Source organism: Gossypium hirsutum, chromosome A01 (assembly GCF_007990345.1).
Source record: "Gossypium hirsutum isolate 1008001.06 chromosome A01, Gossypium_hirsutum_v2.1, whole genome shotgun sequence".
Lineage (NCBI taxonomy): Eukaryota > Viridiplantae > Streptophyta > Magnoliopsida > Malvales > Malvaceae > Gossypium > Gossypium hirsutum.
The window spans coordinates 52,004,844-52,019,723 of record NC_053424.1 but is presented as its reverse complement, the minus strand read 5'-3'; the positions used below and the strand labels follow the sequence as shown (position 1 = coordinate 52,019,723).

At 36.8% G+C, this 14,880-nt stretch overlaps 1 non-coding gene across 1 annotated transcript; it reads right to left on the bottom strand.

Annotated features, from left to right (window-relative positions):
• Positions 1 to 12,763: 12,763 nt before the first annotated feature.
• Positions 12,764 to 12,870, bottom strand: LOC121207732 (small nucleolar RNA R71). Its single transcript, XR_005902847.1, has one exon. It is a non-coding gene; the product is annotated as a small nucleolar RNA R71 (small nucleolar RNA).
• Positions 12,871 to 14,880: the final 2,010 nt, after the last annotated feature.

The window sequence follows — 14,880 nt, the reverse complement described above, 5'->3', positions numbered from 1 at the left end:
CGAATGTGTTACGAGCTGGAACAAGTATGTACGAAAAACTCATATGAATGAGCTCGGTATGTTATGAACTGTTGATAAGATTGAAAATGAGTAAGTTATGCCTATGAAGCTATGATGACATATATGTAAACTATCCTATGTTAATTGTATAATATTCATGATTATGTTGCTATTTATTTGCATGTGAACTTACTAAGCATTAAGCTTACTCCCTCTATTTTCCATTTTCTTATAGTATCACCAAGCTAGCTCAAGGATTGAAAGACGTCAGAGATTTGATCACATTATCAATTAGACATTTGGGTATAGTTAGTCTCAACATTTTTAGTATGGTGTGTATAGGGGACTTGGTCTGTTTGTTTATGTGTCATATTAATCTGGCCAAGTGTGTTGGCTTATAATGCTTTGATGATTCATTTTGTATATGGCCATGAGTTATGGTTCATATTGATTATTAGGTTGTAAACCTACTTATTTATGATGCATGTGTCAAAGTCGTAATGAGGATGGATGGTGTTATATGGCATATAAGTATAGTGAATGAATGATGACAAATTGGTATGGTTATGATCATGGTTTAAAGAAGTGAAATGAGAGTAGATTAGTAATGTTGATTCGTATGAAATTGGTGTGGAATGCCTTAAGTAAACTTGTTAATTTGAGTATGTGAAATGGTGTCATTACATGGCCATGAATTAAACTTGGTTTGGAATGATTGATTGTCAAAATGTGACATGTTGTGTGCCATGAAATATGTCTAAGTATGTGAGTGTCTAAGGGTGGCAAAAGGCTTGGAAAATAGCCTTATAGTTTTCCACACGGGTAGACACATAGGTATGTGTCTAGGCCGTGTGTGACACACAGTCTGCTCCATGGGCGTGTGCCCTGGCTGTGTGAAGTTTGCACCTGATTTTTGGAATTTAATTCGCCACACGGCCTAAGCACACGGGCATGTAACTAGGTCGTGTGACCCTATTTTGTTGATGACATCATAAACAAAGAGTTATACAAGTTAAGGACATGGGTGTGTCCCAAGCCAAGCGGGTGTGTGCGACCACACTGCCTACCCACACAAGCGTGTAACCCTAAAAAATAAGAAAATTTTCTACGTGCTATATAAGTTTTGAAAGTTCTCAGTTTAGTCCCGAACCACACCCAATGTATGTTTTGAGGCTTGTGGGCCCATATAAGGGATGATATGTATGTTAATAAATGGTTTTAATTTGGGCAAAATCTTGTGGCCCAGTTTTGTATGAATGTTAATGTTTGAGTCTGGTAACGCCTTGGACCCTGTCCCAGTGTCAGAAATGGGTAAGTGGTGTTACATTTAGTTGTATCAGAGCTATGGTTTAGTTGATTCTCGGACTAACATAGCATGTGTACGAGTCTAGCTATACATGCCATAAATGAATTATGATAGTATGACGACTCTTGAGCTTTTAAATTGTGTTTTTATATAGTAAATGGATCCTGACAGAGCAGTGGCGGATGATGTTGAAATTAATGCGGCGGCTAAGGAAGTTGGTGGAAAAGTAGACCTATGGCTGTGAGTCAGGGAGGAGGAGAAGAGGCTAGGGAAGCGTTCCTCCATATGATGAATGCCTGTTATAGGAAGTTCGTTCGAATGAACCCGAACGCTCAACCCTCTCAACCCCCACCTATTCCTCAACCTATTCCTGTAGCACCCCAAGGTATGGATTTTATGAGATTAAATAGACCTTCAGTGGATAAAATTCGAAAGCTAGGGGTCGAAGAGTCCAAACTAGTACAGATGATGACCCTGAGAGGGTAGAGTTTTGCCTCGAGAATACCATTAGAGTATTTGATGAGTTATCATGCACACCTGAAGAATGCATGAAGTGTGTTGTGTCCCTCCTGAGAGACTCGGCTTATCAGTGGTGGAACACCCTTGTGTCGGTGGTACGAAGGGAGAGAATTAATTGGGAACTTTTCCAAGAATAATTCTATAAGAAATACATTAGCTAGAGATTTATTGATCAGAGATGGAAGGAATTCCTCGAGTTAAAACAGGGCCGAATGACGGTAATGGAATATGAGCGTGAGTTTGTGAGACTGAGCAAATATGCTCCAAAATGTGTATCAACTGAGGCCATCATGTGTAAAAGATTTGAAGATGGATTAAACGAAGACATCTGATTGTTGGTAGGTATCCTTGAACTGAAAGAATTTGTTGTTGTAACAGTCTGATTTTGACCCTAGTTGGAGCAGTGGTTTCAGGACCACATATCCGAGTAAAAAAATAGTTAAATACTATTTTCTGTGCTTATGATATGTGAATTAGCATATGTGAAAGTTTCATCTGAAAATTTGATTGCCTGTGTGCTCAATTTGATAAAAGGACCTAATCACGTAAAATGTAAAAATTGCTTGCTACTTGTTAAAAACTCTTATTTGATTTGGCTTTATAAATGAGAGGTCCTTATTATGTTATTTAACCATTAAACGCATGAGTGGACATATATGGCCTTATTATAATGGTTTATTTATGTTTTAATGAAAGGGCAAAATGGTAAAACAATTATTAAATGAATTACAACTAAAATAAAGTTATGAAATTATGGTCATTTTGTTCATCCATGACCGAAAAACACAAAGGAAAGAAAAGAGAAAGGCTTGCTAGGGTTTGACAATATTAAGCTTTGATTTAGGTACGTTTTTGTTTTGATTTTTGATAATTTCTACGTTTTTATAATCTTTGCTTCGTATAATATCAAACCCATGCCTCAATTTCTGATTTTGATCATGATTTTAAAATGTCCGATTGATGAAATTATGATTTTTGTGAAGTTAGTTGTTGATAAATTAAAGTTTGATGTTGGGTTTACATGTTTTGTCTTTGGATTTTTTATGAAATTGAGTAATTTGGGATAAATTGTAAAAATGTTATTTTGAGGGACTAAAAAGTGAAATAAATGAAATGTATGGACTTCTATGAGAGCTATGAAAATTTAGCTAAGCTTGTGTACAAGCAAATTATGTGTATTTTGTGATTTTGTGAATTAGGGACTAAAATGTCAAAATGTGAAAATATGAGGGCTAGTTTGCAAAAATGCCCTAATTGTGTGTATATGGATTGTTTTGAATGAATGTGTGAGTGAATAAGTTAAATTTGAATTGATTTAGATTGGGAACTAAAGAATATGGAATTAGATCAAAGAAAGTCGAAAGTCATTGAGTAACCGATTCAATTTATCTGAATCCGTACGAGGTAAGTCGATATACAAATAAGCTTGTTTAACTTGAATTATTATTATTCATTTGATATTGAATTGTGATGAATGAATGTACGAGCTAAATATTTACTATCTGAGAAAGTATCGACAAAGTTCCAACGTCTGAAGAGCCCCGTATGAACCTTAGGAATAGTTAGGATACATATGTCATGACATAGGATTTTGTTATGGAATTTCGTGTAAGACCACATCTGGGACGTTGGCATCAACTTCTATTTTACGTGTAAGACCATGTCTGAGACATCAACGTCGTATCTGATTTCATGTAAGACCCTATCTGGAACAGTGGCATCAATGTTTGATTACATGTTAGACCACGTCTGGGACGTTGGCATTGTATATGTTCTCTGAGCTATCCGCGTATCCTTACGTTTCCGAATGGTTCAAACGGGCATTCTGAGAAAATGAATAACTTTGTGAAATCATATTAGATTCAGGTATGTTTACTTTGTATAGCCTATTTGAGAATGAAAGGTAAGTATTTGAATATGAGATTTGTGTAAGCATTGGTATACAAAGTATAAACGATTTGATGATACTTATTTGCTTTGACTGACATGTTTATTTCTATATGGCTTACTAAAATTTTGAAAGCTTATTTTGTGTGTGATTACATTGTTTCATAGATATCGAAGCTATTGTGAGCTCAGGGATTGTCGAGGATCGTCACCACACTATCGAACCTTATTTTGGTACTTTTGAAAATGTATATATTGAAGGATGGCATGTATAGGCTAGAAGTGTTTATATTATGTTTTGTGATGTATATATTTAGTCATGTGATATGGCTTGGTATGGATATGATTATGATATGGTTTTTGGTATATGAAATGTGAGTCAATATGATATATTTGGTGTGTTTATGTATGGATACAAGAAACTGTAAATGATGAGAATTTTCGTAAGTTTTAAATATGAGATCGGATAATGTGTTGATCATATGTTTAGGTATGATTTTAGTTTAAGTTTTGTTATGAATTGATTGATGAATTCAGAATTGAAATGATTGATAATGTATAACATGAATTATGTATGATTTGGTATAGATATTGGCTAAAACGATTGTGCATATTTGTTTGGTTTGGTGTTTGTAGGTTGACCCAAATTGGGGTGGCAAATTGGCTATTCAAATGACCTATGTTTGTCCATATGGGTGTGTATCTCAGCCGTGTATGACACACGGTTATGTGGCACGGTCGTGTGTCCTCTGGGGTACCCTACAATTTGTAAGTCAAGCCCGGGCACGGCCAAGGCACACGGGTGTGTGGCTAGTCGTGTGGCCCAAGTCAGTTTCGACCACAGCCAAGGCACACATGCGTTTCTTGTGGCTGTGTGAGTAAGTCAGTATGTATGCCCTGTTTTGACACGGCCTAGACACATGGGCGTGTCTAATGCCATGTAAGGCACACCACCTGTATACACGAGCGTGTAACCTGTACTTCTTTGAAAAATGTTTAAGTTTTGGGAAAATTTTGTATGTCTTTGGTTTCGTCTTGACGCATGTTTTAGGTCTTGAAGACCTTTATAAGGGACTCTATATTGATGTTGATCTCTGATGCTTTGATGTTTATGAAATAAAAGTTAAATGTTCTGATTCGTCTGGTACTCCTTTAACCCTAGTCCGGTGACGGATACGTGTTAGGAGTGTTACAGTTGTGCTCGTAGAAAGAGCTTGTAAGGCCAAGGAATTAGCTAAAGTGAAAAGGAAAGTTGAGTTAGAGTCTCGAGATTTGAAGAAGAGACAGATGGGTAAGTCATTTCAGTCCTCATCTAGGAAATCAAAAGAGTTTAATACTCGATCAAGTGCTTTCGAACAGAAACCATGGAAAACAGTATTCGGGTCATAAGGCTCAGACTACTTCGATAGCGAGTGTAGGTAATGCTCGACCTAATAGATTCGAGTGTTAACAGTGTGGTAGATGTCACCCCAGTAAGTGTTGGATGAATAATCGGGCATGTTTCAAGTGTGGATCACATGATCATTTTATCAAGGATTGTTCTGTGACGGCTGAGAAAGAGAAATTTCAGAGTGCAAGATTTGGTAATATAGCTTCTAGAGGGAGGCCAGAGAAAAATTCGGGAAATGGAGCGAGTAGCAAGAGTGAACCTAGAGATCTGGCTATGAAGATTGAGGGTAGAGCACCTGTGAGCACTTATGCCATTCGTGTTCACGAAGAGGCTTCATCTCCTGATGTGATTATGGGTACTTTCTCTCTTCATGATACTTCTGTTGTTGCTTTGATTGATCCGGGATCTACCCATTCGTATGTTTGTGTGAGATTGGTGTCTAGCATGAATATGCCTGTTGAGTCTACAAAATTTGTGATAAAAGTGTCAAACCGTCTAGGCAAGTATGTGTTAGTTGACAAAGTATGAAAGAATTTTCCTTTAATGATTAGAGGTTATTGTTTTCCGACTAATCTTATGCTTTTGCCGTTTGATGAATTTGATATAATACTTGGTATGGATTAGTTAACTACTCACCATATGATAGTAAATTGTGGAATAAATTTTATTGGAGTGAAATGTGAAACTAGGGATATTCTTCGGGTTGAATAAGATGAATCGGATAGCTTGCCTATAGTGATTACTTCTAAGACTGCTCAAAAATGTATGGGAAAGGGTTGTGAAGCTTATCTTGCCTTTGTGTTGAATACAAAAGAGTCTGAGTTGAAAATTGAGTCAGTACTAGTAGTATGCGAATATCCAAATGTGTTTCCGGAAGAGTTGCCCGGATTGCCTCCAATTAAGGAAGTTAAGTTTGGTATTAAGTTAATTCCTGGTACTGCAACTATTTTGATTTCTCCATATAGGATGGGTCCTACGGAGTTAAAGGAGTTGAAAGTTCATTTGCAAGAATTAACGGATAAAGGTTTTGCGAGACATAGTTATTCTCCGTGGGGCGCACCGGTGCTATTTGTGAAGAAGAAGGATGGTTCAATGAGACTATGTATAAATTACCGGTAGCTTAATAAGGTAACCATAAAGAACAAGTATCCCTTGCCAAGAATCGATGACTGTTTGACCAATTGAAGGGAGCCACAGTATTTTCCAAGATTGACTTGAGCTCCGGTTACTACCAGTTGAGAGTTAAAGACTCGGATGTGTCGAAAACTACTTTTCAGAAGAGGTATGGTCACTATGAATTTTTGGTTATGCCATTCGGTTTAATGAATGCTCCCGCTATATTTATGGATTTAATGAACCAAATTTTTAGACCGTACATGGATAAATTTGTTGTTGTTTTATTGATGATATACTGATTTATTCTCGTGATGAGACCGAGCATACCGAGCACTTGAGAACGGTTTTACAAACTTTAAAAGACAAACAGTTGTATGCTAAGTTTGGTAAAAGCGAATTTTTGCTTCGAGAAGTCAGATTTTTGGGGCAACATTATTTCGGGTGATGGTATTAGAGTTGACTCGAGTAAGATTTCGACTATTGTTGAATGGAAACCGACGAGGAATATGTCAGAGGTTAAATGCTTTCTAGACTTAGCCGGCTATTACAGACGATTTGTTAAAGGATTTTCCATGATTACTACTCCGATGACGAGGTTGTTATAGAAAGATGTCAAGTTCGAATGGACGGACAAATGCCAACAGAGTTTTGAGAAACTAAAGGTATTGTTGACTGAGGCTCCAATTTTAGTACAACCTGAATCAGGAAAAGAATTTGTGGTTTATAGTGATGCATCCTTGAATGGATTGGGTTGTGTACTTATGCAAGAAGGTAGAGTAATAGCTTATGCCTCGAGGCAGCTGAAACCGCATGACAAGAATTATCCGACACACAATTTGGAATTGGTTTCCATTGTGTTTGAGTTGAAAATTTGGAGACATCATTTGTATGGTGAGAAATGTCGTATGTATATTGACCATAAAAGTCTAAAGTACTTGATGACTCAAAAAGATTTGAACCTACGACAAAGGAGATGGTTGGAGTTGTTAAAAGATTACGAGTTAGTGATTGACTACCATCAGGGAAAGGCAAACATAGTCGTTGATGCTTTGAGTAGGAAGTCATTATTTGCTTTGAGAGCTATGAACACTTAGTTGGCCTTATCAGATGATGGTTCGGGTCTAGCTAAGTTAAGAGGTAGACCGATGTTTCTTCAAGAGATTTATGAAGCTCAAAAAAGTGATGGTGATTTGCAAGCCAAAAGAGTCCAATGTGAATCGGGTAGGGAATCAGATTTTTGGATTAGTTTCGATGGGTGTTTGATGTTCCGAGATAGGATCTGTGTTCCTAAAGATACCAAATTGATTCAAAAGATTTTGTATGAGGCACATAGTAGTAGTTTATCTGTTCATCTAGGTAATACGAATACGTATAATAACTTGAAGAAAATGCATTGGTGGTCGTGAATGAAAAGAGACATTTCAGAGTTTGTTTCTAAATGTTTAATTTGTCAGTAGGTGAAAGCTGAACACAAAGTACCTTCAGGTTTCCTTCAGGTTGTAATGGTTCCCGAGTGGAAATGGAATCGTATTACTATGGACTTTGTGACGGGTCTGCCTTTGACACTGAGAAAGAAAGATGTTGTATGGGTTGTTGTAGATCGATTGACAAAGTTGGCTAATTTTATACAGGTGCGTACCAACTTTTCACTTGATAATTTAGCCAAATTGTATATTTCTGAAATTGTGAGATTTCACGGAGTGCCCTTGTCAGTTATATCGGATAGAGACCTGAGGTTCACTTCACAGTTTTGGAAAAGTTACAAGAAGCGGTGGGTACGAAATTGAATTTTAGTACCGCTTTCCATCCGCAAACTAACGTTCAATCCGAAATGGTAATTTAGATTGTTGAAGATATGTTACGGTGTTGCGTTCTTGACTTCCAAGGTAGTTGGGAAAAGTATTTACCATTGGTTGCATTTGCCTACAATAATAGTTTTTAATCATGTTTAAAAATGGCGCCTTATGAGGTATTGTATTAGTGTAAGTACCAAACACCCTTGTATTGGACTGAATTCAAAGAGAATCTGATTCATGGAATTGATTTAGTCAGAGAAACTGAAGAAAAAGTGAAGGTAATTCATGATTGTTTGAAAGCTACTTCGGATAGACAGAAATTCTATGCAGACTTGAAACGAAAAGAGATTGAGTTTCCAGTCAGTGATGAGGTATTCTTGAAAGTACCTCCTTGGAATTAAGTCTTGAGGTTTGGCTGGAAGGGCAAATTAAGTCCACACTTTATTGGACCGTATGAGATTACAAAAAGGATAGGGCCAGTAGCATATCGGTTGGCCTTGCAATTTGAGTTGGAAAGAATTCATGACTTGTTCCATGTGTCTATGTTGCGCTGATACCGATCTGATCCTTCTCATGTGATTTCACCGACAGAGGTTGAGATTGGACCGGATATGACTTATGGCAAAGAGCCGGTTAAGATTTTGGCTCAGGAAGTCAAACAATTAAGAAACAAAAGTATTGCCCTTGTGAAAGTATTATGGCAAAGACATGGGTTGAAGAGGCTACATGGGAGACAGAAGAAAACATAAGAAACCAATACCCAAACCTTTTCACCGGTAAGATTTTCGGGGACGAAAATTCCTAATGGGGGGAGAGTTGTAACATCCCAAATTAGGGTCTAGTCAAAACAGTGGTTTCGAGACCATAAATCCAAAGTAGAAATAATTATTTTATGATTATTATGAGGTTTATGATATGATTGCATGCTTCTGTGAAAATTTAATGAAGAATTGTTATTAATAAAGTGTCCAATTTGACATTTAGGACTAAATTACAAAGGTTGCAAAATGTGAGTTCTAAAAGCTTTAAGCATTACATTGCCATGGATTATTAATTAGAGGTCCTTAAATAGCAATTTGTCCAATTTCTATTTTTATGGAAAAAAATGGGCATGAATAGGAAAATTTTGAAAGAATTTGTATTTTTTAATTTGTTATCAATCGATCTAGCTATTTCTACAATTATTTTGAGCTAGGGTTCATGATCAAAAACTTACCCATGTGTGACATGCATTTACTTTGATATTTGATGGAGTAATATGAAAGTCTGATGTATGATCAACATCTTTTACTAAGGGGTTTTTCATGAAAACACCTAAAAAGGACCTTTTCGTAAAAGTGGTAACATGGGTGGTAAAAATTTTATTTGAAAGAAAATGTTGGTTGTTATAAGTATGACATAAGTTCAGTTAGGCTTGTGTAACAAATAAAATGAACACATTTCATTTTACGAGCCTAGAGGCTAATTTGTAATTATGTGAAAGTTTAGGGATAAAATTATAATTTTACCAAAGTATGATTTATTGGCTGTTTTGAACAATGCGATAATTAAATAAGTGAAATTTGCTATTATAGATCAAGAAAAACGGAGGCCAAACCTAAATCGAGGAATGAACAACGTTGTGGACTAAATCGAATAATTAGCCATATTTTGTTACTGAGGTAAGTTCATGTGTAAATAATGCAATGTTATATCATGTTTTAATGTTTTATTAATGTATGAGTCTCTATGTTTAATTGTTATGGCGAGTTTATGAACGACGTTATAGTATATGAGCATGACATTGCAAAAGGGTTCGATGAATATGTGACATCGAGAAAGCCCCGTTTGAACCTTAGGAATAGATTAGGATACGAGTGACATGTCACTAGGAACTATGTGATTATGAGCTCTTGAGATTATGAGTATATATGACTATGTGAATCCGGGTACTAGTCATGTATGTCCTACCGGTGGATAGGTAGCCTGGCATGTGTTGCGGGTACCTGTCAGCTTATGTGAACAGCCCCTGTAGTTACGTCCTGACTGTTAGCTTGTGTAAGTAGTGCCATGATTAGGTGAAGAGCGAGCAATGTGTGATATGTGATATGAGGTAGCATGTGGCTACTATGAAGCATTTTGTGAAAACTTTCCGCGTATTCGATGGTATTCCAAGTGTTCAACGGGTAAATCAGTGAGTTATTCGACAAGTAAGTCAATGATGAGGAATTATGAGAATGTGTTACGAGTTGGAACAGGTATGTACGAAACACTCATATGAATGAGCTCGGTATGTCATGAACTATTGGTAAGATTGAAAATGAGTAAGTTATGCCTATGAAGCTATCATGACATATATGTAAACTATGTTACATTAATTGTACAATATTCATGATGATAGTGCTATTTATTTACATGTGAACTTACTAAGCATTAAGCTTACTCCCCTCTCCTTTCCATTTTCTTATAGTATCGCCAAGCTAGCTCGAGGATCGAAGGACATCACAGATTTGATCACACAATCAACTGGGCATTTGGGTATAGTTAGTCTCAACATTTTGAGTATGGCATGTATAAGAGACTTGGTCTTTTTGATTATGTTTCATATTAATCTGGCCAAGTGTGTTGTCTTTATAATGATTTGATGATTCATTTTGTATATGGCCATGAGATATGGTTCATATTGATTACTGGGTTGTAAACCTAATTATTTACGCATGCATGATAAACCGTAATTTATACATATTTTTTACCCCATGTTTAACGCATTTTATGGATGATTTCCCATTAGAATTGGTGAATTCGATGCTCTTAATTCTTCAATTTCATGTTTTACACTTAGGAGAGCATAAGAGAGAGAAAGGAACGAGAAACGGGCCAAAAATAGAGAAAATGGGACGAAGAACAAAATCAAAATGGCCTGGACCTCCTCACACGGGTAAACCACACGGCCATGTCAATTTGGCAGGCTCGAGCACGGCCTGAAGTAATCGCACACGAGCGTGTCACAAGGGCATGTCCCTACCGAGCGCAAGTTGAGTCCAATTCGAAAAAGGCTAATTTTGAGGGCTCTTAGGCATTCCAAAGCCTATAAATACACCCTAGCGGAGGAAGAAATAGGGGCACACAAAGATGAAGGAAAGAATTACTCAAAGGAAGCAGATTGATCCATCTCAAAAGCCGGAGTCACCATCAAGACTGAAGATCTCCCCTCAATTTCCCTTCAGGAGTTTTGGGTTTTCTTTATGTTTTGTATTCGTTATTCTTCTTAGATGTTTTCCTTTTTAGTTATGAACTAAATTCCCTAAATACCTATGGGGAATGAAACCTAAGACGAATCTTATTATTTTCTAAATTGTGAAATAAAATTAACTTGTTCTTAATTATGTGTTCTTAGTTCTTGTTTTGATATCCCAGGATACTGATTCAAGATAAGCTCTTATTCAAAGGAGGAATAGACCCTGTCTAATAGTACATTTGTCATAATTAAGCGGAGTTGTTTGCGCGCCTAGACATAGGGTGACAAGATTTTGCCGGATTAGGGTGAAACCTAATAAGGGGATCCATAGATCGAGTAAATGCAACCCTAGGGTGTTAATTAGAGAAAAGTCTCAATTATTCAATCTAAGGATTAGACGTTATTAGTCTTGAATAGGGATAATAGCATAACTTAGGAATCTTTACGGAACAAGTTAAATGAATAAATAGTCTGATTCGGAGCCAGAATAACAAGTACAGTCTAGGTGGATGTTTCCTTAGGTATTGTCTTAATTCAATTGTTTTCCAAAAGTAATCCCTCAATTCCATTCTTTGTAAATTCTTAGATTAGTTAATTAGTTAGTTAAAACAAAACCACCTTATTCTTAGGCTAGATAATAAAAAGACAGTCATTACTAGTACTTTTAGTTCCTTTGGGTTCGATAATCAGGTCATGCTAAAACTATACTATTGTTCGATAGGTACACTTGCCTACATCGCGCTAATAGTTAGTTTCAAGAACAATTAATTATAAATATTTAAAACCTATCACGAAATCACGCGATCAAGTTTTTGGCGCCGTTGCCGGGGAACTAAGATATTAGGAACGCTCAATTTTTATTACTTTAGCCATTTATTTTTCTTGCAATTTAATTTTTATTTATTATTATTCTTTATTAATTTACTTTTTCTTTCTCTTCGCAGGTTTTTTTATAGCTTATGACTAGAAGAAACCCGTCAAGACCACTACTTTTTGACGAAGAAATTGATCGCACAGTTCGCAGAAACCAAAGAGAAATAAGGTGAAGCTTGAGATACACAGAGAACGAGTAAGAGGATGATACTCAACCCCCAACAGAAGAGATGGTTGAAAACCAAGACAATTAGCTACCTCCTGCAATTGCGGTTAATCAAAATCCTGCTCCACGCACTATGTATGATTATGCTAAACTTTCTTTAACAGGAACTGAATCGAGCATAGTTAGATCTGCTGTAGCTATGAATACTTTTGAACTAAAACCTAACACTATTCAAATGATACAGCAATTTGTTCAGTTTGATGGTTTGCAGGATGAGGATCCCAATGCTCACTTAGCAAACTTTTTGGAACTATGCGATACATTTAAAATTAATGGTGTTTCCGATGATGCCATTCGTCTTCGGTTATTCCCTTTTTCATTGAGGAACAAAGCTAAACAGTGATTGAACTCATTACCATGAGGGTCAATCACTACTTGGGAACAAATGACTGAAAAATTTCTATTAAAATATTTCCCGCCGGCTAAAATGACTAAATTACGTAATGATATCTCTTCATTTGTACAGATGGACTTAGAAACTCTTTATGATGCATGGGAGAGATACAAGGACTTACTGAGAAGGTGCCCTCACCATGGGTTACCACTTTGGCTTCAGGTTCAAAAGTTCCATAACGGCTTGAATCCTTCAACTCGGCAAATGGTTGATGCAGCTACTGGCAGAACCATCAATAATAAAACACTTGAAGATGCTTATGAGTTTATGGAGGAGATGTCACTGAATAACTATCAGTGGCAAGTGATGAGGACAAAACCAACGAAAACAGCCGGTGTTTATAATCTCGATTTGGTCACTATGCTCTCTAATCAGGTAGAACTCTTGAATAAGAAAATTGATGGTTTTCTTAGTTTTTCACAGGTTCACCCAGTAATGCAATGCGAAGCAAGTGGAGGTGGAACAAGCCATTCAGAATACCAACCTTGTGGCCACAACATGGATAATTAGCAGTTAAATTACATGGGTAATAATCCTCGACTTCAAAATAATCCATATAGTAACACTTATAATGCAGGTTGGAGGAACCACCCAAATTTCTCATGGGGAGGCCAAGGAAATCAGAGACCACCTTCAGGCTACCAACAACCACCTTACCAACAGGAAAAGAAGCTGAACCTTGAAGAGATGCTCTCAAAGTTTATATCAGTGTCAGAAACTCATTTCCAAAACACCGAGGTAGCATTTAAAAATCAACAAGCGCCGATCCAAGGGCTCAAAACTCAGATAGGCCAGCTTTCGAAACTAATCTCTGAACGACTACAAGGTAGCTTGCCAAGTAATACTGAACCCAATGTAAGGGAACAACTCAACGTGATTAATGTTCAAGATGAAGAAGGATTCGTTGAGCCTGAGCTAGAACCGAGGCAAGAAACTATGGTAAGCAGAGGCCAAGGTGAGGTAGGTCATAATAAAAACAAATCAGTGAATGTCGAATATAAACCTCATGTGCCATACCTTAACGCGACATGGAAAGACCGCTCAGATGAACAATTTGGTAAATTCCTTAAACACTTAAAAAAATTACATATTAACTTACCATTTATTGAAGCTCGATCGAAGATGCCAAACGCAATGAAATTTTTAAAGGAGTTTTTAACAAATAAGCGAAAGTTGGACGAGGCATTGCATGTGGAGCTAAATGCAGTTTGCTCAGCTATTCTGCAAAAGAATCTATCGAACAAATTAAAAGATCCAGGGAGTTTTCCAATTCCTTGCTTAATTGGTAGTTTAGATGTTAATAATGCATTAGCTGATTTAGGGGCTAGTATTAACGTCATGCCCTACAAAATGTTCAAACAATTAGGTATTGGGAAACCCAAATAGACTAGGATGAGCATTCAATTAGCAGATAAAACTATAAGATTTCCTAGGGGTATTATTGAAGATGTGCCAGTTAAAATCGATAACTTTATATTTCCCATGGACTTCATTGTTCTAGACATAGAAGAGGATAGCAACACTCCTTTAATTCTAGGAAGGCCCTTTTTAGCAACTGCTAAAACGATCATTGATGTTGGCACAGGTGAACTCACACTCCGTGTGGGAGACGAAAAAATCACCCTTCAAGCTCGCAATTCTGGCAACACATAGGAAAATGAAGGTGATCGTTTAACCCATCCTACTAAAACTGACAATATGGCACAACCTACTTTGCAGGAAATGAGTCTGAAGGAAGTACATTAACCATTCTCAAGAAATGGTAGAGGACCTATTCATGAAGATCGAAGGTTATAAATCGAGGAGCTGGATGAATGGCGGACGCATAAACCGAGAACACACGATAAACCAAAACTATGCCAAGACGAGCTCAATACCTTTCCAAATCAACTTAAGGTTGGAGATAGAGTCTTATTAGATGTTGCAGATCCCCACATTGTCACTACCACACCGAATGAAAAATCCCTCTTACGGTAATCAGCATTTTCCCATTTGGTATAGTCGAGGTGAGTCATCCCAAATTCGGCACTTTTAAGGTAAACAACTCCCGTTTAAAACCTTCTTTTGATGAGAATGATAGTAGGAATGAGGTTTAAGTTCTCTAACTCTGTTTACTGTTATAGATTGAAAGGCTATATTGAGAAACTACTATAGAT